We start from the raw sequence: 25976 nt of genomic DNA on the forward strand, positions 1-25976 counted from the left end.
AAACACTTTTAATCTTTTCCCCCTAGTGATTCCCTGTTCTACATAAATAGTTAATGTTGTGCTGGAGGATAAACAGCTTGTTGTCACAGATGATGTAGCAGTCCTCAGCAAAACCACCCCTAGCTGATCTGTTCTCAATTTCTCCATGCACACACAAGGAAGCTGATACCCACATGTTATTACATGTGGCTCATGCAGCACAACATGGTCACCAGAGAATTATGATCCAAACTGTTGATACCGATGTTGTGGGTTTGGCAGCAGCTCAAGGTCTAAAGCCAGCGGATGAGCTTTGGTTGGCATTTGGCACTGGAAAAAGTGTTGATACCTAGCAGCCCATGAAATTTCAGATGGACTTGGGGCTGAGAAGGCACGTGCTCTTCCTGTGTTTCATGCATTGACTGGCTGTGACACAGTATCAAGCTCCGCCGAGGAAAAACTGGTTCCCTGAGATAAGTATCCACTTCTGCACAACTGCACACTGTTTATTGATTGATTGATTACTTGTCTACCCTGCCCTGAGAATTCTTTATAGAGTAGTTGGATATCTTGTCCCCGAGATAAGGATCCAATTCTTTGGTGGCAAAAGCATGACCAAACCTTCCCAGCCCTAAGCAGACTTGCATAATGTCACATTTTACCTACTTATGAAAGTATTGTTGAATAATGTGTGTATTGCTGGTTCTGGCACATGGACATCTCAATAGATAGAAATAGCAGTTCGATGAGAAGGCTGCCACATGACAGAAGGGCCTTTTCTGATAAACCACGTGGTAGAGATGTCTTTTCTGATAAACCACGTGGTAGAGATGTCTTTTCTTATAAACCATGTGGCAGAAAGGACATGACAAGGTCACAGGCCATGGCGCTTCTGAAAGGCCACACGAGGTCACAAGATAAGCAATCTCCGAAATTTATACCTGAAAAGGCGAGACACCTGTTCTCACAGGAAACTGCAATATGCAAGCTGTTGAAAATAGATGTAACAGGAGGTTCTCGATGTGGTTAATTCTGATTAGGTAAGCAAGGACAGGTGTAATGGCAGCAGATCCAATATCTGTGTCATCTTTTGAAGTACTCGGGAAAGTATTGAACACATGCAAAAGCTTAAAAGTTTATATTTCTTTATCTTCTTAAAGCTTCAGGTATCCATGTACATACATAAATACATGATTCTTGTATATCTGTCTTACTTCACAATTAAGCTAGCACGGTCAAAAAAACTGTGAACCTCGGTGCTTCTCTGTTCCTTCTAACTAAGCGTGTTCTCTTCACATGGTCAAAACAACGTGTCAAAAAAAGAGTCTCTACTTTACAGAGATATTCATTATAATAACAAGTTAATACAAAATAATATTATTCCAGAAATAATACACATCTTATTTATGGTTCTAACAAATCCATATCAGCCGATTTATACTTGGCAAACAACACTGAAAATGTTTTTCGTATTCATTATTAAACAAATTCATTAGCTGGTCTATTTATAGTGTAGGACTCGTGGTGGCATGCTATTGTCAAAGTTTAATGTTGAGCTAGTCTTTTGCCTGTTGGTGTAGATCCATACTTTTTTTTTTTTAAGCGCAAAGCGACGATTGACAACATTAAAGAAAGGCTTTTTTTATTGCCAAGGCAATTTTTTTTCTTCAAATTGAACAATACATTAACTGTTTAAAGTATATTATAAATACATACAAAACACTTGGCTTCCAACTACAGCTTCAAACTTTTTAACTTCAAACTATGAACATTATATTAACTGTAAACAACAGTTAATAGTATACTTAAATAAATATAAACAAATACAAAAAACAGCTTCAAACTTCTTTTGCAAAAATATGAGCATATTTGCCTTTGGAGTCAAAAATGTATTATTTTGTTTGCATTTATTTCATGAAATTTCACCATTTTATGATTTGTTTATACCTATCTTTTCTATCTTGTTCATAGTTAATCTTGTTACTTGAACACACTGAGAACGAGAAAATGTGTACTGCTCCTTTAAGAGACTACCGTTGGTAGTTTATCTGTCATCTCCGTTTATTTTTCAGTCTTCAGTTGCTGATCTGCCGTTGACTCTTGCCTTCTCTCCCCTCTTTTCACGCAATTATTTGGTTGCATTTGCTGCACGTCGCGATGTTTGAATCTTTTTGTGCGAAATACAGCCACACTTTTGACCGTTTACCTTTCGGTATTTTCTCTGTTAAAAGGTTGATGGCTAGTTCTGTTTGTGCTTGCCTGCTCTTCACTGTCATAAGACTGTTGCTATGAAAACACCAATGAGCGTGAGCGACACAGGACAAAGTTTACATTGGAAGCTGGGGCAGTTTTACATGTGCCCCACGGAATCTGCCTAGCAACCGTGTTCAATTGGCTCAGGCACCGAAATGAAGCACCGAAATCTGCGTTGCATTTCGGTCCGGGTAGGTACCGGTTGTATTGGAACCGGTTCCATATTGGTACCGGTTCTCGGTACCCAACCCTATTCTTGATGAGTCAAAAAGTGTTTGTTCACAGTATTTGTATTTATTCAATGCATTGTGGTGCTCAAAAACTGACCACTGAGATGAATCTGAATGTACAAATTAGATCACAGGTCACATAAATAATAAATAATAAACAGACAAATGAATCTGAATACATGCATATGCAGACATGCATTTGACATCTAGATGAATCTGAATGAATGCATATGCAGACATGTATTTCACATCTAGATGAATCTGAACGAATGCATATGCAGACATGTATTTCACATCTAGACCAGACATCTCCAGTTTAGCCAGCAGCTGGTTTGTTATCGCCTCTGAAGTGTCGTTGCTGTCACTGTAAAAATCCAACAGGGCATGTTGTACACCTTCCTCAAAGTACAAATATCTCAGTACAATTGGGAAACACTTGGTCGTACCTTTGTTTGATGCGTCGGTTGCTACTGAAAAGGGCAAATTGTTTGCTTTGATGTAATATGTATGTACCTGTAGGCAACAGAGTAGGGCGCTAGGACATTCGCACACAAAGCCTGGGCTTTAGTTCGGCCACACATCATCCCCTTAGCTATGGGCGAATCACAAAATATCTCTTGGTCCACCTTCACGCCGCAGTCTACACCCCGGTACTTTACTTTACAGCATGGTAAACCTTACACAGCTCAGCAGCGGAGATTTTGTTATCCAACGGCAACGTACCTTCTCGGGACAAGAAATTAGCGAAGAGATACCTGCGGCACGTCTGTTACTTTTATGCTTCTCTGTTCCCGCATGTCTTTCAATAGCAGCTTTACCCTGACTGCTTATGTCAAAATCACAGCGACAGAGAGTGCAGAAGCCATGAAAGGAGTCTCGACTGCTTTTGTCCATTCTGGGTTGAACAACGTCTGACGTTTTGGCATGTTTTCTTCTATGTGTTAACTTTCTGTCAATGTAGCCAGCACATGAAGCCTTGTTTACGTTTTTAACCAATGATATAGGGTTAGAACCTAACCTAAGCCTATCAGATATTTATTTGACACCACTTTTAGCCATTCATTTGTTAGACTGAGTTCCAGCAAAATATTCTAGAGCGCGGCTCTTTAGGCCCAGTGCAACTCCAAAAAGGAGGACAAATATGCGTCCGGCTTGATGCTGCGCCGGACGCCGGACAGGGCATTGAAAACCCGGACTGTCCGGCCTAAATCCGGAAGTCTGGTCACCCTAGTGGGGGTAGACAACGCTCTCCAATATTTAGAATTTGGAATGCAGTATCCATTTCAAACGCTCCTTTAAGTGTTATAGTATAACCGACAGGAGATTGACGATGTGTGAAGTGGTTTTGGTGATACTAATCTGTGTAAGAGTGAAATTGGTCTTTGTAGACAGTCCCGTTCGTAGGGCCGCTGGTTTAAATGAATGTTTGCTTGTAGCTGGTTGTCTACATCACTACGGTTGAAATGATTCGTCGTTTGTGTTTTTACAATGTTCCCCTTATGACTTAGGCTATTGATTCGGAAACATCAAATCTGTGAATATCTTTCTAACTTTACCGAAGTTTGAGTCGGTCCTTTCCGTTATTCCGTGTTATGTAACCTCTCCATTTTTGCAATGGGCGGTACATACAGTGTAGCCTGTTAGCTTACAGTTGCCTTGGATAATAGAGACTTCAGGACATTAAACGCATCGTTGTCCACATGAAAGTCCAAAATAAACAGAACAGTAACATTGTCAAAATCTGGTCTTTTTTCTTTTCCTTTTATTCCCGTTAGCCGTAAGCTATTGTATTCCTGTAATTACAAATTTCTCAGTCGACTATTTTAAGCAAGGCCTGTATTAGGATGTAGACTAATCGTAAGTAAGGCTATTGTAGCGTCAATGCTTGATGATTCACAATCAAACCGTTCTTACAGCGAGATAAAAAAAAAAACAGACTTGCTGTCTGTAGTATTCCCATCATGTTGAGAACGGACGACCAATTGTAACCTAAACTTTAGGTTTATCATAGTAATAATAACATCAAACCCATGTTGTTAAAACACCGATTTAAACGTTTACAATCCAATGCTGATATACTCACAAACAGTTTTTTCTGGATATTTCTTTGCTGAAAAAGTCAACTTGCGTGTTCACAAAATGGGAGAAACAAGTTTAGTTTCACTTTCATGTGAAGTGCGAACGTGGCGGCTGTTTTTGAAGAGGAGGGGCGAAAACATTAAAGGGCACCTACCATCAGACCATGTATAATGTGATAGTCTTAAGATTAACATTATGGTACGAGGCGATCCGGATTATGATGAAACACAATTAATTCCTTGACATTCTCCTTTACAGGTCATACATGTTGTATACATATAATGTTTACTTTTCAGTGCTGAAGCCTAAATACAAATATCTAGAACTGCCCATCTCATATAAATATTTAGCATATAAAACAGAGGACCCGAGTGCTCTCAGACTAGAAATAAAATAATTTGCTATCCTACCAACTATTTAATTATCCAACGTGCTCTTTCCGACAAATAAAGTACAGAGCATTGTTGGCAAAGCCTTCTGTCAATCTGAAAGGAAGGAAATGCATGACAGTATTTCCTTATTCACAAAAAAAATCTCAAGTTGGCAGACAGAAATGTGCTGTAATATAGAGGCAGAAAGTCAGATCATTTTATACGTTATATAACTTAAACATCTTAAAAGCGCCATCATAACAAGTATGTGGACTTCAATAAAAAAATATATTGAGGTGTATTTTGTGCAGGTAAGAAGACAACATGTGATGTTCACATAAATAAATTGTGAACTGCTTTCTCCGACGAGATGTAAAGTAGGAAAAACAGATCAACAAAATGAAACATCATCAGAACATCAATCACCACTGACACACACACCTCCATCATCAGAATATTAATCACCACTGACACACACACACCTCAATCATCAGAATATTAATCACCACTGACACACACACACACACCTCCATCATCAGAATATTAATCACCACTGACACACACACACACACACCTCCATCATCAGAATATTAATCACCACTGACACACACACACCTCCATCATCAGAACATTAATCACCACTGACACTCACACACACACCTCCATCATCAGAATATTAATCACCACTGACACACACACACCTCCATCATCAGAACATTAATCACCACTGACACACACACACCTCCATCATCAGAACATTAATCACCACTGACACACACACCTCCATCATCAGAACATTAATCACCACTGACACACACACACCTCCATCATCAGAACATTAATCACCACTGACACACACACACCTCCATCATCAGAACATTAATCACCACTGACACTCACACACACACCTCCATCATCAGAACATTAATCACCACTGACACACACATACCTCCATCATCAGAACATTAATCACCACTGACACACACACACCTCCATCATCAGAACATTAATCACCACTGACACACACACCTCCATCATCAGAATATTAATCACCACTGACACACACACACACACCTCCATCATCAGGATATTAAATCACCACTGACACACACACACACACCTCCATCATCAGAACATTAATCACCACTGACACACACACACACACCTCCATCATCAGAACATTAATCACCACTGACACACACACACACACCTCCATCATCAGAATATTAATCACCACTGACACACACACACACCTCCATCATCAGAATATTAATCACCACTGACACACACACACACACCTCCATCATCAGAATATTAATCACCACTGACACACACACCTCCATCATCAGAATATTAATCACCACTGACACACACACCTCCATCATCAGAATATTAATCACCACTGACACACACACCTCCATCATCAGAATATTAATCACCACTGACACACACACACACCTCCATCATCAGAACATTAATCACCACTGACACACACACCTCCATCATCAGAACATTAATCACCACTGACACACACACACCTCCATCATCAGAACATTAATCACCACTGACACACACACACACACACCTCCATCATCAGGATATTAAATCACCACTGACACACACACACACACCTCCATCATCAGAACATTAATCACCACTGACACACACACACACACCTCCATCATCAGAATATTAATCACCACTGACACACACACACACCTCCATCATCAGAATATTAATCACCACTGACACACACACACCTCCGTCATCAGAATATTAATCACCACTGACACACACACACACACCTCCATCATCAGAATATTAATCACCACTGACACACACACCTCCATCATCAGAATATTAATCACCACTGACACACACACCTCCATCATCAGAACATTAATCACCACTGACACACACACACCTCCATCATCAGAACATTAATCACCACTGACACACACACCTCCATCATCAGAATATTAATCACCACTGACACACACACACCTCCATCATCAGAACATTAATCACCACTGACACACACACACCTCCATCATCAGAACATTAATCACCACTGACACACACACACACCTCCATCATCAGAATATTAATCACCACTGACACACACACACACCTCCATCATCAGAATATTAATCACCACTGACACTCACACACACACCTCCATCATCAGAACATTAATCACCACTGACACACACACCTCCATCATCAGAACATTAATCACCACTGACACACACACACCTCCATCATCAGAACATTAATCACCACTGACACACACACACACACACACACCTCCATCATCAGGATATTAAATCACCACTGACACACACACACACCTCCATCATCAGAACATTAATCACCACTGACACACACACACACACACCTCCATCGTCAGAATATTAATCACCACTGACACACACACACACACACACCTCCATCATCAGAATATTAATCACCACTGACACACACACACACCTCCATCATCAGAATATTAATCACCACTGACACACACACACCTCCATCATCAGAATATTAATCACCACTGACACACACACACCTCCATCATCAGAATATTAATCACCACTGACACACACACACCTCCATCATCAGAATATTAATCACCACTGACACACACACCTCCATCATCAGAATATTAATCACCACTGACACACACACCTCCATCATCAGAATATTAATCACCACTGACACACACACACACCTCCATCATCAGCACATTAATCACCACTGACACACACACACACACACCTCCATCATCAGGATATTAAATCACCACTGACACACACACCTCCATCATCAGAACATTAATCACCACTGACACACACACACACACCTCCATCATCAGAACATTAATCACCACTGACACACACACCTCCATTATCAGAATATTAATCACCACTGACACACACACACACCTCCATCATCAGAATATTAATCACCACTGACACACACACCTCCATCATCAGAATATGAATCACCACTGACACACACACCTCCATCATCAGAATATTAATCACCACTGACACACACACACACCTCCATCATCAGCACATTAATCACCACTGACACACACACACACACACCTCCATCATCAGGATATTAAATCACCACTGACACACACACCTCCATCATCAGAACATTAATCACCACTGACACACACACACACACCTCCATCATCAGAACATTAATCACCACTGACACACACACCTCCATTATCAGAATATTAATCACCACTGACACACACACACACCTCCATCATCAGGACATTAATCACCACTGACACACACACCTCCATCATCAGAACATTAATCACCACTGACACACACACACCTCCATCATCAGAACATTAATCACCACTGACACACACACACACACACCTCCATCATCAGGATATTAAATCACCACTGACACACACACCTCCATCATCAGAACATTAATCACCACTGACACACACACACACACACCTCCATCATCAGAACATTAATCACCACTGACACACACACCTCCATTATCAGAATATTAATCACCACTGACACACACACACACCTCCATCATCAGGATATTAATCACCACTGACACACACAGCTCCATCATCAGGATATTAATCATCACTGACACACACACACCTCCATCATCAGAATATTAATCACCACTGACACACACACCTCCATCATCAGAATATTAATCACCACTGACACTCACACACACACACCTCCATCATCAGAATATTAATCACCACTGACACACACACATACATCATCAGAATATTAATCACCACTGACACACACACACACACACCTCCATCATCAGAATATTAATCACCACTGACACACACACACCTCCATCATCAGAATATTAATCACCACTGACACACACACACACACCTCCATCATCAGAATATTAATCACCACTGACACACACACATACATCATCAGAATATTAATCACCACTGACACACACACACACACAGCTCCAGCATCAGAATATTAATCACCACTGACACACACACACACACCTCCATCATCAGAATATTAATCACCACTGACACACACACACACAGCTCCATCATCAGCAAATGCACTGAAGCACCAGTGGAGGTACATCAGGTAGTAATGCCTGGCAGGATATTTTTGTAGTGTCTCTTTGTAGGAGGTCCCTACACACTCTATGCACATAGGGACTGATGCTTTAAGCACAGCTCGTTTTAATGACAATTAGGTTGTAGCTTGTTTTCTCCCCTCTTACGGTTGGAAAGAGACATTGTTTGTGTTTTAACAACATTTTACATCTGGTCTCATGACTTATTGACCTGGGAACTTTTCAATCTGTGCACATCTTTCCAACTTTAACTCATTTTCGCCACAATCCTGACGTCCCAAGTTCACGCTGAGGAAAGGTTTGATTTGCCCATATGTAGCAAACATTTTCGTTTGCCCTCTTAACAGCATTGAAAATCACATGATCCACTCAAAGTTTACTAGGTTTACTTTAGGTTTACTTTACAACCAAAGTATGTGAAATGGGAGCATGTCAGCGTGCTTCGTTACCAACAGAGTAGCCTGAAGTACAATTTTTCTTAGCGGAAACGGCAACTAAATCATTAAAAAGGGGTATTTTGGAGGAATGTCTTCTATCGTTTTGGCAAGCAGGGTTTTTCCTGGGTCAAAATGGGTCTTCGGTGCTCCAAAAAAAAAAAAAAACACAGCCTGTGTTGCGTTGTCACCTTATTAGCAGACATCTATGGATTTTTTTTTTACCATTTCTGAAATAATGGAGGCTACGTATGGTTGAGGAAATCATTTTGCTTCCACTTTAGATTAAAATAGATAGGCTAATTAATAGATTGACAATAGTCCAAGCCCCATGGTGCTATCATGTTAGGTTCAAAGATTATTAAGGTTTACCTCTTTACATATATATGCAAACTACTAAAATGTATAATAATAGAATCTAGAACTAACCAGTGGTCAGAATTGGAACACACAAATTATGAAATTCAAGTTTATCTATTATTACTATTCATTTTTATTATACAAACCTACATACAATTATTTTTGTTTTTATTATTAAAACTGTCCAGAAATATGTTTAATAGTGTGTTTAACTTCTATTGGCGCACCCATGGAGGCTGCATTGGAAATCATTAATCAAACTTTTGTCAGCATTTTGAGTGGAAATTTAATTTGCATTTGTACACAGGTGTATTCGTGCACATCAGGCTGTCCCTCGCAGCGGAACGACAATTTACAACAGCACCGGTTTATCAATGACAATATTAATATTATTATATTCGAGATGCAACACAAATCTATCCGCTCTCCTCAGAACGAGCTGAGCTTTCATTGATAAACCAATGCGGTTGTCTGCCTCTCCCGAGGCCCCGCGGTCTACTGGTACTCGTTCAAACGGGTAGACAAATCAAATAATAGCCTACACCTGTGTAGGTCCTCAACATAGCATATATTTTAATACATTGAAAGCCATGAATACTGAAAATGGAATGTTATGCTCAAAATCACCGCCGACTAGGGATGGGTATCGTTTGTTTTTTATCCGATACCGGTACATAACCGATACTTTTAAAACGATACCGGTGCCTAAACGGTGCCGGAACCGATACTTTTATAAAAAAAAAAAAATTTAAGACGACATTTAAGAAAGGCTTTATTGCCAAATATATGAACTGTTTAAAGTAGATTATATATAAATAAATACAAAACACTTTTTAACTTAAACCTTAAATAATATATGAACTGTTAACAAAAGTTTAGACTATACTTAAATAAATACAAATAAATACAAAACACACACACACACTCTGTACACACACTACAGCTTCAATACTTCAGCAATTCTTTTGTTCAATACATTTTTTTTCTTCAAATTGAACAATATATTAACTGTTTAAAGTATATTATAAATATAAATACATACAAAACACTTGGCTTAAAACTACAGCTTCAAACTTTTTAACTTCAAACTATGAACATTATATTAACTGTAAACCACAGTTTATAGTATACTTAAATAAATAAATATAAATAAATACAAAAAACAGCTTCAAACTTCTTTTGCAAAAATATGAGCATATTTGCCTTTGGAGTCAAAAATGTATTATTTTGTTTGCATTTATTTCATGAAATTTCACCATTTTATGATTTGTTTATACCTATCTTTTCTATCTTGTTTATAGTTCATCTTGTTACTTGAACACACTGAGTACGAGAAAATGTGTACTGCCCCTTTAAGAGACTACCGTAGGCTAACGGTGGAAACCCATGACACCGTTACGAGCGACGCGATATTCTAATCCCACTCAAAGTAATGGAAGCGTATCGCGTCGCTGTCATGGGTTTGCACCGTAAGTGTATCTGTCATCATATTTTTTCAGTCTTCGGTTGCTGATCTGCCGTTGACTCTTGCCTTCTCTCCCCTCTTTTCACGCAATTGTTTTGTTGCATTTGCTGCACGTCGCGATGTTTGAATATTTTTGTGCGAAATACAGCCACACTTTTGACCGTTTACCTTTCGGTATTTTCTCTGTTAAAAGGTTGATGGCTAGTTCTGTTTGTGCTTGCTCTGTGAAATGCTGCCTGCTCTTCACCGTCATAAGACTGTTGCTATGAAAACACCAATGAGCGTGAGCGACACAGGACAAAGTTTACATTGGGAGCTGGGGCAGTTTTACATGTGCCCCGCGGAATCTGCCTAGCAACCGTTTTCAATTGGCTCAAGCACCGAAATGAAGCACCGAAATCTGCGTTGCATTTCGGTCCGGGTAGGTACCGGTTGTATTGGAACCGGTTCCATATTGGTACCGGTTCTCGGTACCCAACCCTACCGCCGACTGATGAAGTCAGGATGCATACGCAAGTTGAGTAATTGAGTGATTGGCAGCTGGCCGCTCTGTCCATTCGCGCACCTCACAGTTGCGTATAGATCAGACAAGAAGACACGCTTATCAACTCGATTACTATTGATCAATATAGAACGAGGGTTCGGCTGTAGCTTATACTTGAAACATACTATTGAGAACATATTCGCTGACATGCACTGCACGCGTGATGAATTGTGGCTTAATGGTGTTTTGAGCCCTCACCGTCGACTTCAAGGCGGCAGCTGCCTGGAAGGCGCTCCTAGCTTGCCACTTTAGAGAAGACGTTGGTTTGAATTTGAGCAAGCAGCTAGCTAGCAGTTGTGTACACTTGGTTACAAATGTAATTACGGTAGATTCATGCTAGCATTGCGCTAAATAATTAGATAGCTAACATGAATTAGTGGTGCTAACATAAAGTCCGTTATTGTATATGGCATTCATATTATTCTAAAACACCTTCACTAGTTGTTTTAAGCAGATTTGTAAGCAGGTTGAAAACAACATTTTTGAAGTAAAGTGCCTTGGTTTAAAACAGCTAAAAGCTAGCTACATTAAGTTGCTTGCTCAAATCTCAAATTCAAACCAACGTCTTCTCTAAACTGGCAAGCTTGGAGAAGCCTCTGTTCAATGATTGGCTCAGGGGGTGGGAGGAGGGATGCGCCTTCCAGGCAGCTGCTGCCTTGAAGTCGACGGTGAGGGCTCAAAACACCATTAAGTTCAATTGCGCAATAAATGACAGCTTTTTTTTTTTTTTTTTAACAGACTTTTTTTTTTTTTTTGCCTTAGGCGCTCGGGATTTGTTGTAGGCGCTCGGGAAAACGGCTTAGGCTCGCGCCCAAATTTTCTCTATGCAGGAAAAACCCTGGCAAGTAACTGTATAATAACAAATTCGCCTAGTAGACTAAACATTTCTTTTTTTATTGCAAACAGCCCATGAAATTAGCCAACAAGATGAGGAGAACATGTATTTGTGAAATGCATTAAATTAAATTGTGATTTACTGCTTTGTGCTGATGCTGGTAGGCTACAGTAAAATAGGCTACCGGTACGTAATTTTACCCCCGGCCTGTATTCGGGGCCTGGCCTTTATTTGTCCTTATCGACCACGCCCCTGGCTACTATCTGAAGCCCGGCCTCTAATTGAATCCCGGTCTTTATTTGAGGATTTACGGTAATAGTCTAGCTTGCAGTACTTAAATTGTGGATACAATTAGTCTCTAAGATGCAGATCTCCTAAAAGGGTGAGATTTTTGTGAATATTTTGAGTGAAAGACCAAGAAGATAAACAGCAAAGACATATTTTTTCATAGCCTGTTTTGCTCATATTCACTAAGGGTGCCAATAATTGTGGAGGGCACTGTATATCACTCTTTTTTCATTTCACCTCCATTTTCACACCTGTTTTTCAGTTCACATGCATTTTCATCACTTCAATTTTTGTCAATACATTTTTGTTACTTTCACCCTTCATAATGCAAAAGCGGGTGAAGCTGAAAAGCAGGAAGGAAATAAAAACAGTCAGAGCGAATATGCTGATGGAGTTCTACAGAACCATTTCCCTTAGTAGGGGCGGTCCCAGTACAACTCCCTGCCATTTTGGATTGCCTCAGCACCAGCTACATTCCAGACAGCCATGGATCAGATATTACAAGGGCTGTCAAACATCCACTGCTATCTGGATGTCACCTTGGTGACTGGGTGAACCGACGCTGAGCACTTAGGACACCTGTACTCACTATGATCCCCATAACACCATTTGATTGGCTTGTGATGCATTTCCACATGGCACTGGTGCCATCATCTCCCATGCTTACACTCCTGACAGATCACCACCCCCTCACCATGATCTTCAGCGCACAGAAAGGTGTTCCTTCCATGGCAACGGCACAGATGCAAAAGTGGGCCTTACTCCTGTTTGCACGTAATTACACCATTGAGAACAGAAAGGCAGACCACACCATGCCAACACAGATGGTCTATCACAATTGCCGTTACGTGTGGAACATGGAGAGAGAAAAGATACACTAGACATATTCTATTAGGGGAAATGGAGATGCTTCCTGTGAGTGGCACTGAAATCCAGCATGAGACACAGACTGACCCAACCCAGTCTGCAGTACTGGACTTGGTTACCAGAGACACTCAAGCAGTCAACATGAGCATAACTGGTGGAGTTACCTCAACAAACGTAATGAACTTACACCTTACCTCACCAGACATAATGAACTTACACCTTACCTCACCAGACATAATGAATTTGCAGTGTAATACAGTTATCTGATATGGGGATTACGAGTCATAGGTCACTCTGTCTGTCTTGTCCAGTCTTCCTGCTGCCATTTTCACATTTCTTTTTTGCAACAATGTTAGGAGTCATCAGTTGCACCTATGGTTGCACCTGGTTGCGCTCGGCTAACATTTTAAGGAAAACTCGAAATAACTTCAACAAACCAATCATAGGCAACCAACCATAGGCATAAGCTTTAAAATTACTGCTAAGCTACATTTGGGCCATCTAGAGATTGTCCGAAAGAAACCAGTAAGGCTGCACAATATATAGTTTCAATAGTCAAATGGCAGGATGTGCAAAACTCGCACGGCTCTCATTTTCCATGACTAATCTACAAGAGACATTGCATCATGTTGAGTCAACCAGTGTATTAAACTCCATAATGTCCCCTTCAAAAGCACTCCAGTATAGTTGTCACATGCTTTTGTGTTTGGTGTGCTAAAACCAATAACATAATATTTGTGTTTAATGTGTTACTAATGTATCTGAAGGGAACAGTAATCTATATACAGTACTGTGTGTTTAATGTGTTACTAATGTATCTGAAGGGAACAGTAATCTATATACAGTACTGTGTGTTTAATGTGTTACCAGGGCTGTAGTGGAGGGTAAACGCACGTAAATGCCGTTTACGCACCTCTGGAATTTTGGAAATAGCGTTTACGCACCTCTAAATAGCGTTTACCCACCTCTAAGTGGCGTTTACGCACCTCAAAGTTCCCTGCACCTTGTATTCTTCCGTTGGAATAATCCGAAATAAATTTGGTGTCATTTTAAAACACCTAAGACTAAGTTTCATATTGTTGAACATATAAACGCTGTAGTCTGAATCATTTTCATCTGCGCTGTATTATGGTCTGTGACCCTCCAATCAGTGCCTTGCGGCTGCGGCAGCGATACCAATCAGGTTCCAGGAAGTATGCAAACACATACACGTTGTGAATTAGCCTGCCTGCCTACCTGTTCGGAATGGATTAATTAGCCATGGATATCAGGCGATTTTTGAAGAGACCATCGAGTGCTGTTCCCCTTTGATACATTAGTAACACATTAAACACACGGTACTGTATATAGGTTACTGTTCCCTTCAGATACATTAGTAACACATTAAACACACGGTACTGTATATAGATTACTGTTCCCTTCAGATACATTAGTAACACATTAAACACACGGTACTGTATATAGGTTACTGTTCCCTTCAGATACATTAGTAACACATTAAACACACGGTACTGTATATAGATTACTGTTCCCTTCAGATACATTTGTAACACATTAAACACACAGTACTGTATATAGATTACTGTTCCCCTCAGATACATTAGTAACACACAGTGCTGTAGTGGTAAACACAAAGCGTTGCGACTCTGTAAGGCTGTCCTGGCTATATTGCATTATGTTATCAGTTAAAGTCATATACAATCAATGACAGTGAATAAATGTGTTTACTGTTTTCTTGAAAATGTAACAAACTACAAAGAAAACTATGTGAAGGCCTCAAAAAAAGGGGGAGACAAAAGAAAGGACCTCTATAGGACCTTAAAGGCCTCTGGAAACAGGCCCAGGGTGTTACAGCTGAAAAGTATAATATAAAAAGAAACTATGCTGCAATTAAACACTTCCCCTGTTCTTTAACCATTGGAGAAACCTCAATGAAGGGGGCGTGCGAAAGCCCACCAGTCGGGTTTATGCTGGTGTTGCTCTTCTTCTACACTTATATTTGTATTATAGAGCTTGACCGCAAAAATGGAAGATTCTATAGCTAAGCTAAAACATTTCACTTAGCAATGTCTAACTGGCTTGCAAATAATCTGTCTACAATTTTCAATGAATTAGCCTAATCTGTAGCGATATGCGTGAGGATAATTACTTCAGTCTTACTTTGTACGTGAGGCCTTTTGCATGCATCTGTGGGAGTGGGAGCACTCGATGGTCTCTTCAAAAATCGCCTGATATCCATGGCTAATTAATCTATTCCGAACAGGTAGGCAGGCAGGCTAATTCACAACGTGTATGTGTTTGCATACTTCCTGGAACCTGATTGGTATCGCTGCCGTAGCCGCAAGGCACTAGGGACTTTAAGCAGCGACGGTTGAAGGGACGGCTGACAGTTTGCGCACGAGATTCTATCTCGACATTTCCTGCCGTTGTAGCCCAACTGTCTACTACGGGAGAGCCACTGGTTTGACGTACTCAGTAATACGTAAGGATTTCAAGCAGGTCATTATACGTTTTTATCGTATTTGACACTGTCACTTCGTTTATATTCGATTCCACCGTTAGTAGCTTTATGGATTATTAGTATATTTGTTAAAGATACCCGCTAATTTGACCGATTTTCCTGTTTGTTCATAGACGTGTCATAGTTGCCAGCACCCAAGATGATGCTCAGAGCGAACGTCAGTTTGCCCAAGAAGTAGCCGTTGAGAGTTACAATTAGTTGCTTAGTGATAGTCGATTACCACTACTACGGCAACCCGTTGGAATGTTTCGTGGACGCCGTAGCCGTCCCTCTAACGTCGCTGCTTAAAGTCCCTACTGATTGGACGGTCACCGACCATAATACAGCGCAGATGAAAATGATTCAGACTACAGCGTTTATATGTTCAACAATATGAAACGTAGTCTTAGGTGTTTTAAAATGACACCAAATTTATTTCGGATTATTCCAACGGAAGAATACAAGGCGCATGGAACTTTGAGTTGCGTAAACGCCATTTAGAGGTGCGTAAACGCTATTTCCAAAATTCCAGAGGTGCGTAAACGGCGTTAACCCTCCACTACAGCCCTGTTCCTAGTTAACCAAGCTGCGTCAGTTTAATTCTTACCCATATACCATACTCACTACAAATGCCTTGTCCAATAAAATATGAATGTCGTTGAACCGAAATATGTCACCCACCTGCTTTGTGTCCGTCTTCTGATTCCCACAGAATCCCCTCAGCCACTCTTCACCGCGCGTCTTTGAAATGGAGGCGCTGGTTACACCGGATATCACCACTGGTGACAGACTATGAGAAAAGAGCCGGTTAAACAAGTTACCTCTTTCCTAACAAAATCAGAGAGATATTCAGATATGACACCAACCATTAATAAACCTTTTCTTTTCAAACGACTCCTCAAATGCAATGGATTTATAATTATATAATTTATATCATATTTTTCAAAATATCTTCGGGTATTTCCGGACCGTTTTGTGCGAACGTTTCTGAAGTTCTGGAATTCTCCATCACGAACTCATGTACGAATAATTCCAAGATCAGGCTGAAGAACTAACATCTAACTACAAATAAAGCGTTAAACATTGATAGTAGCGTACCCCTATTCTAACTGCATACAACCATTTAGAAGCTAGACTGGTTTATTTAGTGTATTTAATTGCAGTCATTAACTTAAACTTAACCACTTAAACTGATCCTTAAGGTGCACAATGATGCTTCTAGAGATCTTTCGTCAACTTACCTTCGTGTCTTTGTTGTTGAAAGTCTTCCAAATAGGCTAAACAAAATGGAGTTTTCACTTTGGTCTGGGCTGACGATGTTGTAAGCAGGTGGTTTGAGTGAAAGACAATGATGTCGCGACACACCTGTGTTGCATTAATCAATTGGTAACGGGAATATAATGGGTTTGCGTGTGTAGAAACGGGAAGTCAGGGACAGGAGATACTGCTGAGCGCCAAGCCGAGGGCTGCCGTGCCAGGACGTGGGTGAGTGCTGTTTACCCGTCGCATTACTAATTCGCTATGAGATTGATACTAAGTGCGTTGGCTTAGATAGCTGACTGTTGCGTGATGCGATCACTGGTCTGTGTACCTCCGATATACCCCACGTCCGGCGGTCGCGGCGAGGAGGCCAGCGTATTCTGTTGCCATTCATGTCTTGTTGTTTTCCGGGGAATTGTGTTTCTTTATGTATGTCAGTGCGTGTGCATGTGTGAGCAGGAAGAAGAGCAAGCTCATATTCTGGGCAAAGTGCCGTGTCTGTACAGAGGAATAGGGGCGGATATACTTTGCCTTGGCTTGCTAAACTTATGGGTTGCTGTGGATGCCTTCTGGCTCTTGATGTGTATTTTATCACTGACATTATGATTGGGATGAATTTAACTTGTTTTATCTGATTGTACTTTGCCCATCTGAAACACCGATGAATTTGCTGTGTATTTATTGCCAATTTATATATCCATCTGTTCCTGTGTATAGGCCTATAGCCTTCATGTTTTTTATCTATGTATTAATCAGCACTTTACATCGATGTGATGCGTGTTTTGGCCACTGCTCTCTCCCCAAGGTGCTTTTAGAAAGTATAATGTAAAGAGAAATAAAAAGTCCTTGCTTTTCCCTACACCGTTGTCTGCGTTTGACTTGATTCAGTGCCCAGGTAATGCTGTCCAAATAAGGTAACCTGCAGGGGGCATCAATTAGGCTGGTAAATAGCCCCTTTACAATGACGGAGCAGTTCAAAAGTTACTTGTATTATTATATCCAAACGAACATAATAATAATATGATAATATATATATGTGTCATAATATTCAGACTGTATGATGTAGTCTAAAATACTGGCAATAGCACACAGTCTTACCTAGACGTTACCTTCAGCATGCGTGATAGTTTTCGAGCCGACAGGGATGGAGTAAAGTTTGTTCCTAATAATAATAATAATAATAATAAACTTGAAATATATATATATATATATATATATATACTCACGATTTACATTACAGTTCCGCTCTTTTATGCTAGAGTATCATTAGGCTATCCTACTTCCTAGTTAACCAAGCTGCGTCCGTTGAATTCTTACCTATATACGACACTCACTGCAAATGGCTTATCCAATAAAATATGAATTTCGTCGAACCGAAATATTTCACCCACCTGCTTTGGGTTTAAACTGTTATTTTAAGTTCAAACTGTTTTAATTTACCAAGTTTTCACCATCAAAGCATTTTAGTAGGCTTGAACTATTTCTGTTAAGTGGCTGATATTTTGAATAGGCTGTTCCAATGATATGCTTTAGAAATTCCAAAAATTGTTAATTGTAATTGTTGAAAGACGAGTGACACAATTCAGGATTCAGTATAATTCGTTTCTTTACTCAGGAACTTGTGAAGACATTACAGGCAACGTGGGTCATGCTCGTCATTCATATTCGTTCTGACTATGCGCAGTGCCTAGTTATAGGAATTCAAACTGAACATTACATAAACAAGATGAACATAGACATATTTTCTGCATCCCCTTTCCTTAGCTTACGGCTGTGGGAATCAATAAACAAACATGTTCTAATGCATGTGTATTAACAAATGAGTTAAATGCCATTTCACTTGAAACTAAATCAGTTAATTCTAAACTCAAACTAAATCACAGGTAAGGGAAATTATACTGTCGGCATGTCACATCACAAAATCACTGTCATGTTCCCTGTATGTTTTAACTAGATGCAATCATCCACATGCACACACAGAGAGGGACACGAAACCTTGTAGCTTGTTCTACAACTTAGCTAGTCTGGTTTATTGGGAACGTGAATTTATACAGGACAGAGGTGCCACCTGGTGGTCACCATAAACGAAGCACATTCTGCTTCGTACATAACATTTCCTCCCCGCTAAGATATGTTGTCAATAAACACAAAGGATATTTTCTTTAACACAACAGAAAAGATTACTGCTCAAATAATAATGATGGGGATGTCCTATTATACTGGAAACAATATGTCTCAGAATTCACACAGTCTTACAGCGTTATATTAATTATACAATGTGTTCACTCAGTACCGTAACGTACGGGTGGTTGAGTGATCCTCACAGGATAGCGTCTTACTGTCTCTGTTACACCAGTCTGTGGTGGTTCAGTGGACTGGTGTGTTTTTGGAGATTCTGTGTGCTGAGGAACTCGATCGTCAGGCTCTTGTGGGTGAGGTGTTTTAGAGTGAAGTGTGGTGCAGATATCACTCGGGGATAGGTCCTCTGGTAGAGAAAGGTCCACTGCAGTCTGCTGTAGCTCTGGATCGGGGCGTGTCAGCATCTGATCCACATGGCGTTTCCATACCCCTGGTACTCCCACATTTACCCTGTACGACACTGGGCCTGTCTTTTCCACAACAATACCTTGTGTCCACTTCTCCTCCCCCTTCCTATAGTCACGCACAAGGACTGGATCCCCAACAGCAAACTGCCTGTCCTTTGAGTGTTGGTGGCGGCGTTGTTGTTGGGCATCCTGTGATCTGTGCACTGTTCCAGCAACACTGGGTTTCAGGAAATCCAGACGAGAACGCAGCCGGCGTCCAAGGAACAACATGGCTGGCGTTTCAGTTGTTGTGGTGTGGGGGATGTTGCGATATGCCAGCAGGAATGTGTCAAGGCGTTGTTGCACCATTCCGGTGCCTATGCACTTCAGGCCACTTGGAATGGGCGTCCACAGTGATCAGGTACATATGTCCTTCAAAAGGACCTGCAAAATCCACATGTATCCTTTCCCAAGGACTGGAGGGCCACATCCAAGGGTGTAGAGGTGCTAGCCCAGGTGCTTTTTGTACGCTCTGACACGGGGGACAGGATTTAGCGTGAAGCTCAATTTGAGAGTCGATGCCGGGCCACCACACATAACTGCGTGCCAAGCTCTTCATCCTCACTACACCTGGATGTGCTGTGTGGAGCTCTTTCAGAACCCGGGGGCGCAGTTTAGGTGGCACAATCACTCTCATACCCCACATGAGGCATCCCTGTTGTATGGTGAGATCATTCCGGCGCAACAGATAGGGCGACAGCTCTTCGCCTGCGTCTTTTGCAGCTGGAACACGACCAGTTGAGACAATTTCTCGGACACGAGACAAGGTGGGGTCAGACAGGGTGTCACGTTTGATCTCAGTGTTACTGACTGGTAGTGTGTCCAACTGAGATGTGTAGAACACCTCAAGCTCAGTTAGGCGCTTCAGCTCGGCCTCCACCCGAGGTCGAAGAGCATAGGGCACATTACGTGGGGGGCAGAATTTGGGTACACTGTTAGGTCTAACAGTCAGTGTGGCTTTAATCTGTTTCATTGTGCCTAACTCTGTAGAGAAAACAGCTGAGTGTCTCTTTAACACCGTCTTTAAGTTGTCTTTCTCTCTTTGCTCAATGGCATGCACAGTCTTTAAGTCTTTCCAGTTCAGTTTAATAACCTGAATTTATACAGGCAGAGGTGCCACCTGGTGGTCACCATAAACGAAGCACATTCTGCTTCGTACATAACAATCACATCATGAGTTTCACATTTTCTGTTTTTTTTTTTTCATTTTCAGTCCCATTGGCCTAGTGCCTACTGCACATACTTAGGATTTGGCCTGCAAGCTCTTCCAGAGCGGGTGATGTATGTTTTGTTTGCTGTCCCATTGGGGGATTGGACAGTGTCCTGGCTCATGTTTTGTGTGGGGTTGAGTGTTTGTTCTTCAGTGTGTCCATGTGTGTGTTGTTCAGGACGGGAGGTGGGTGACTGAAATGCAGGAGTGAAGTGTGGTGGAGGCAGGGGCGTAACTATAGGGGGTGCAGCAGGTGCGGCTGCACCTGGGCCCGTGGGGTGTCGGGGCCCGTAGCCGGGCTCAAAGATATACACGCATCATTCAACAGGCCCCCTCTATCCAAGCACAGTGACCGGAGTCGCTCAGCGGGCCCACCCTCAGTTTCAGTACAGCGCGAAATTTTCTCGGATATGCTTATGTTCAAATATGCGCTGTTTACAAACTTACGGAAGTGTCAAATGCTATATATACACTTGAATGGGCAAACTTCTCAGTCATGGTTGTCATTATTTTTGGGGGAAAAGTAGCAATTTATAACAAAATCATATGCTTATCCTACATAGGCTATAGAAACTATCAAAACAATATTCAATGAAATGAATAAGTTCTTATTTTCTTTGATATTTTTGTGATTAGCAATGATGATTGCTGGGTAATATGTATGTTGTTGTCCAATGTCAAGTCTCTATTTGATCATGTGAAAATACAATACGCTATAGTTAAACCAATTCTGATAACCTAGGTCTGAAGGTCTGATAACCTAGTTCATTGAGCACTGCACAGTACAACTTTACTCATAACAATGCCTTTTAAGCACAAGAGAGGAAGTAGAAAAGGGCAAGAGAAAAAAGAACAGGAGAAGGCGGCAAAGCTGCCTAAATTAGATTATTTTGGTTTTTAACTAGCCGTCAACTAGTCGCCAGCCCATGGAGTCATCAGTGCAGCGGTTCAGCTGGGATCAGAATCGCTGCTTCTGCCCTCAGTGGTGTGTCAGCAACCATGCAACAGTTAACAATTTTTACGGTAAGAAATGTTCCTGCTGAGAGTCAAACAAGACTTAGTTCATTGTGTAGCCATCGCTTCTGAAATATGTAAGGTTGATTAATTAAACACTATTTATATCGATAACAAACACCTTTGATTAGCGGATTTTTTTTTGCGTTCACTAGGGGGGCCCGTCATAATATCTTGCACCTGGGCCCGTCGTTACTACGTTACGCCACTGGGTGGAGGTTCAGAGACGGGGAGGATATGCCTGCGGTTCCGTCTGTATTCTCCTCCTTTTGATTGGACGATGTATGACCTGGGTTCGTTGCAGACTTCCTTGATGGTTCCTAGGCGGTCATGCCCATGAGGGGTTTGCATCCTCACAACTTCGCCTTGATGTAAGGGATGAAGAGATCTGCTGGACTTGTCATAGCATTCCTTTTGTGATAGGCGTTTACGAACGAGCCCTGCCTTGACAACTGTGTTGTTCTTGGACTTTGGGAACAACAGTCTCTTGCTCACGGGTAGGGTGGTTCGCGTCTGGGCTGCTTGTTACATGACTGAAATCCCAGGCTAGGGCAAAGTCTGTGAAGCGTTGGCTGGTGAATTGAGTGCCATTGTCGGAAACAAGTTTGTGCGGGCTGCCATGGACAGAAGTGCCTTTTTAGTTTTGTAATAACAGTGTTGGTTGTTAGGTCACGAAGTAGGTCAATCTCAAACCAACCTGAATAGGAATCAACTATAACTAAATAGTGTTGGCCATTCCACTCAAAGATGTCGGTTGCGACTGTTGACCAGGGTAGGTCAGGCAGCTTGAGTGGCTCCTTTTGTTGGTGAGGTTTTGTACTGTTGCACACTGGACACGTAGTTGTTTCTTTTTCGATGTCCTCAGTGATTGTGGGCCAGAACACTATTCCACGCGCTCTGCGTTTAATGGATTCTGAGCCTGGGTGGCCTCTGTGGAGAATGGTGATGTAGTCCTTTTGCAAAGACTTGGGAATGAGTGTCTTTGGGCCTTTCATAATGACACCATCTTCAACTGCCAGTTCATCTCTGTAGGGGAAGTACTGGCGGATCTCTGGAGGTAACTGAGCTTGTTTAGAAGGCCAGCCCTTTGATATGACACCGCTCAGTTTCTGTAGAACTGGATCTGAAGCAGTGTGTTCCCTCAATTCAGTCAGTCTGGAGGATGAGATGTGTTGGACTGACATGATCTCAGTCACCTGTCTCGTTGTTGTGCTGCTCTGTTGTTGTTCTGGGGGCACGTGACGGGGTATCAGTGATGTACATCTGTGAGCCTTTTTTGTAGACAATGTTGAAGTTTTACTTTTGCAGCCTCAGCATCATGCGTTGCAACCTGGCTGGAGCTGAGTGTATGGGCTTGTTGAGTATTGTGACTAATGGCTGATGATCAGTGTCAATCTGGATCTGCTTCCCATAGATGTAATCATTGAATTTGGAACATGCAAAAACGACTGCTAACAGTTCCCTTTTCAATTTGCGCATAGTGCATCTCTGTCTGTGCCTACTCGTCCCGGACATTGACAATCGGAGCATCTTCCTGAAGACATGGTGCTCCGAGTCACAGGTGAGTGTGACGGGTTTCTTGACATTGTAGTAGCGCAGAGTGGGTGGACTGGACAGGCACTGTTTCAAAGCGTCAAATGCCTCCTGGTGATGTTTCAGCCAGCACCACTGAATATTTTTGCATGTAAGCTCACGCAGAGGGGCTGAGATCTCGCTGAAGTTAGGAATGAATTTTCCTAAATAGTTGATCATCCCTAAGAAATGCTGAAGGGCTGTGACGTTTTCCGGTATGGGCATCTCACTGATCGCCTTTGTCTTTGTGGGGTCTGGCTTTAATCCTTCACTTGTGAACACATGTCCAACATAACCGACTTCTCTAAGTCTAAATTTGCACTTTGAGGGGTTAAACCTAAGGTTCACTATCCTTGCACGATCTAGCACTTTTCTGAGGTTTTGTTCATGCTCTTGGTCATCTTTTCCGCCGATGATTATGTCCTCCACAATGACAGCGCAGGGGTATCCAGCAAATATCTGCTCCATCACACGCTGGAACACCTCACTGGCTGAGTCGATTCCGTATGGCATTCTCAGAAAGCGGAATCTGCCAAATGGTGAGCTGAAAGTCGTTAACATGGATGACTTGTGATCAAGTGAGATCTGCCAGAATGAGCATTTTGCGTCGAGGACAGAGAAGACTGTGGAATTGGGGAATTTGTGCAGATATTTCCTCTACGGTACGCATAGGATGGTGTGGACGTTTCAGGGCTTTATTTAGATCCCTTGGATCAATGCACAGTCTGATGTCATCTGAGTTTTTCTTGTGAGTGGCGACCATAGACGAAACCCATTCAGTGGGGTCTGTGACTGGGGTGATCACACCTAAGTTGACCATCTGGGTCAGTTCTGCTTTGACCTTATCTTGCATTGGCACTGGTATTTTGCGTGCAGGTTTTACCATGGGATGGACCTCGGGGTCTAGCTTCATGGAATAAGTGACCGGAAGCTTGCCAAGTTCGTCTTTAAAGAGGTCGGCATACTCTGTAAACATCTGGCGTGAGAAACTTGTTTCCTTGCTGATGCCTATCTGATGAACTTCTTTATTCAAGGTGATTAAGCTTAAGCGGAGACAGTCTGGTAGGCCAAGCAGAGGTTGTACGTTTCGTTTTACTATGTAGAATTGCAAGTGGCATGAAAGTAGGGCTATTCGAGATACATGAGATGCCACATTATTCAACTTCTTTTGATAAAAATGCCACATTGCATCAGTTAACTGATATGATCTCACTATTAGGCTCACAGATAGGCCAGTCTATCACAGCCTCTCTTGTTTCTAATGGCGTCATTGGTGGGGTTGTTCAGGGTAATACATCTATGCGCCATGCAGGTGATGCACAGTCCAGTCTACACAATGCCCAGAACACCCAGCCAAGTGGTAGTGCAAGTACACTTAGTGAGAACACACAAGTTAATGTTGTTGTACGGTCTGACAAGGAGCCTGTGATTTTTCAGGGGTGATAATACTGACAAATACACAGTGAAGGAATAGGTTGAATTAATGAAAGCATACATCAAGAAACAGAAGTTTGACGTTTCATCACAGGTGGAGGCTGTAATGGGGAGGTTGATGGGGAAAGCCAGGGATGTAGTTAGGGTAGGCCTGAGGAGTGACCCCTCACTTCAGTCTTCCTTTCTTATGGCCTTGTTTGGAAAAAGAGGGGATACTTGACAGACTTGACCACTACAGACACCGATTAGTCACGCCGGCAAAATCACGACTCTCGTGGAATTGCTTTCACAAGTACCGCACATACTGGCACTATGTTAAACCACCACACAGTGAATTATAGCAAGGAACAAGAGGGGAACTATCAAGCAGACATAGCAGCAAAAGGCGCAGTCAATATAGGTGTCTCTGCATTAGTTACTGACTCAGTGTCTGAAATTATTTTCTGTAACCCTCCAAAATGACCACCTCAAAGCATTTTCCTTCCAGCATACAACAAATGATAAAACTCAATTCGATCTGGAATGTTAATATAAAGCTAACATTGGTAATATGATAATTGTCCAG

General features: G+C 41.6%; 1 long non-coding RNA gene across 1 annotated transcript in view; it reads right to left on the reverse strand.

Annotated features, from left to right (window-relative positions):
• The window catches only part of LOC122130418, a 36484-nt gene that overhangs the window by 4835 nt on the left and 5673 nt on the right, over positions 1 to 25976 (reverse strand). The window contains exons 2-3 of the long non-coding RNA XR_006151877.1: positions 13549 to 13553; positions 3186 to 3188 (exon numbers count right to left, since the gene is read on the reverse strand). This is a non-coding gene — a long non-coding RNA (uncharacterized LOC122130418). The remainder of the gene's footprint in view (positions 1 to 3185; positions 3189 to 13548; positions 13554 to 25976) is intronic.

The sequence above is a fragment of the Clupea harengus genome, unplaced genomic scaffold (genome assembly GCF_900700415.2).
Source record: "Clupea harengus unplaced genomic scaffold, Ch_v2.0.2, whole genome shotgun sequence".
Taxonomy (NCBI): Eukaryota; Metazoa; Chordata; class Actinopteri; order Clupeiformes; family Clupeidae; genus Clupea; species Clupea harengus.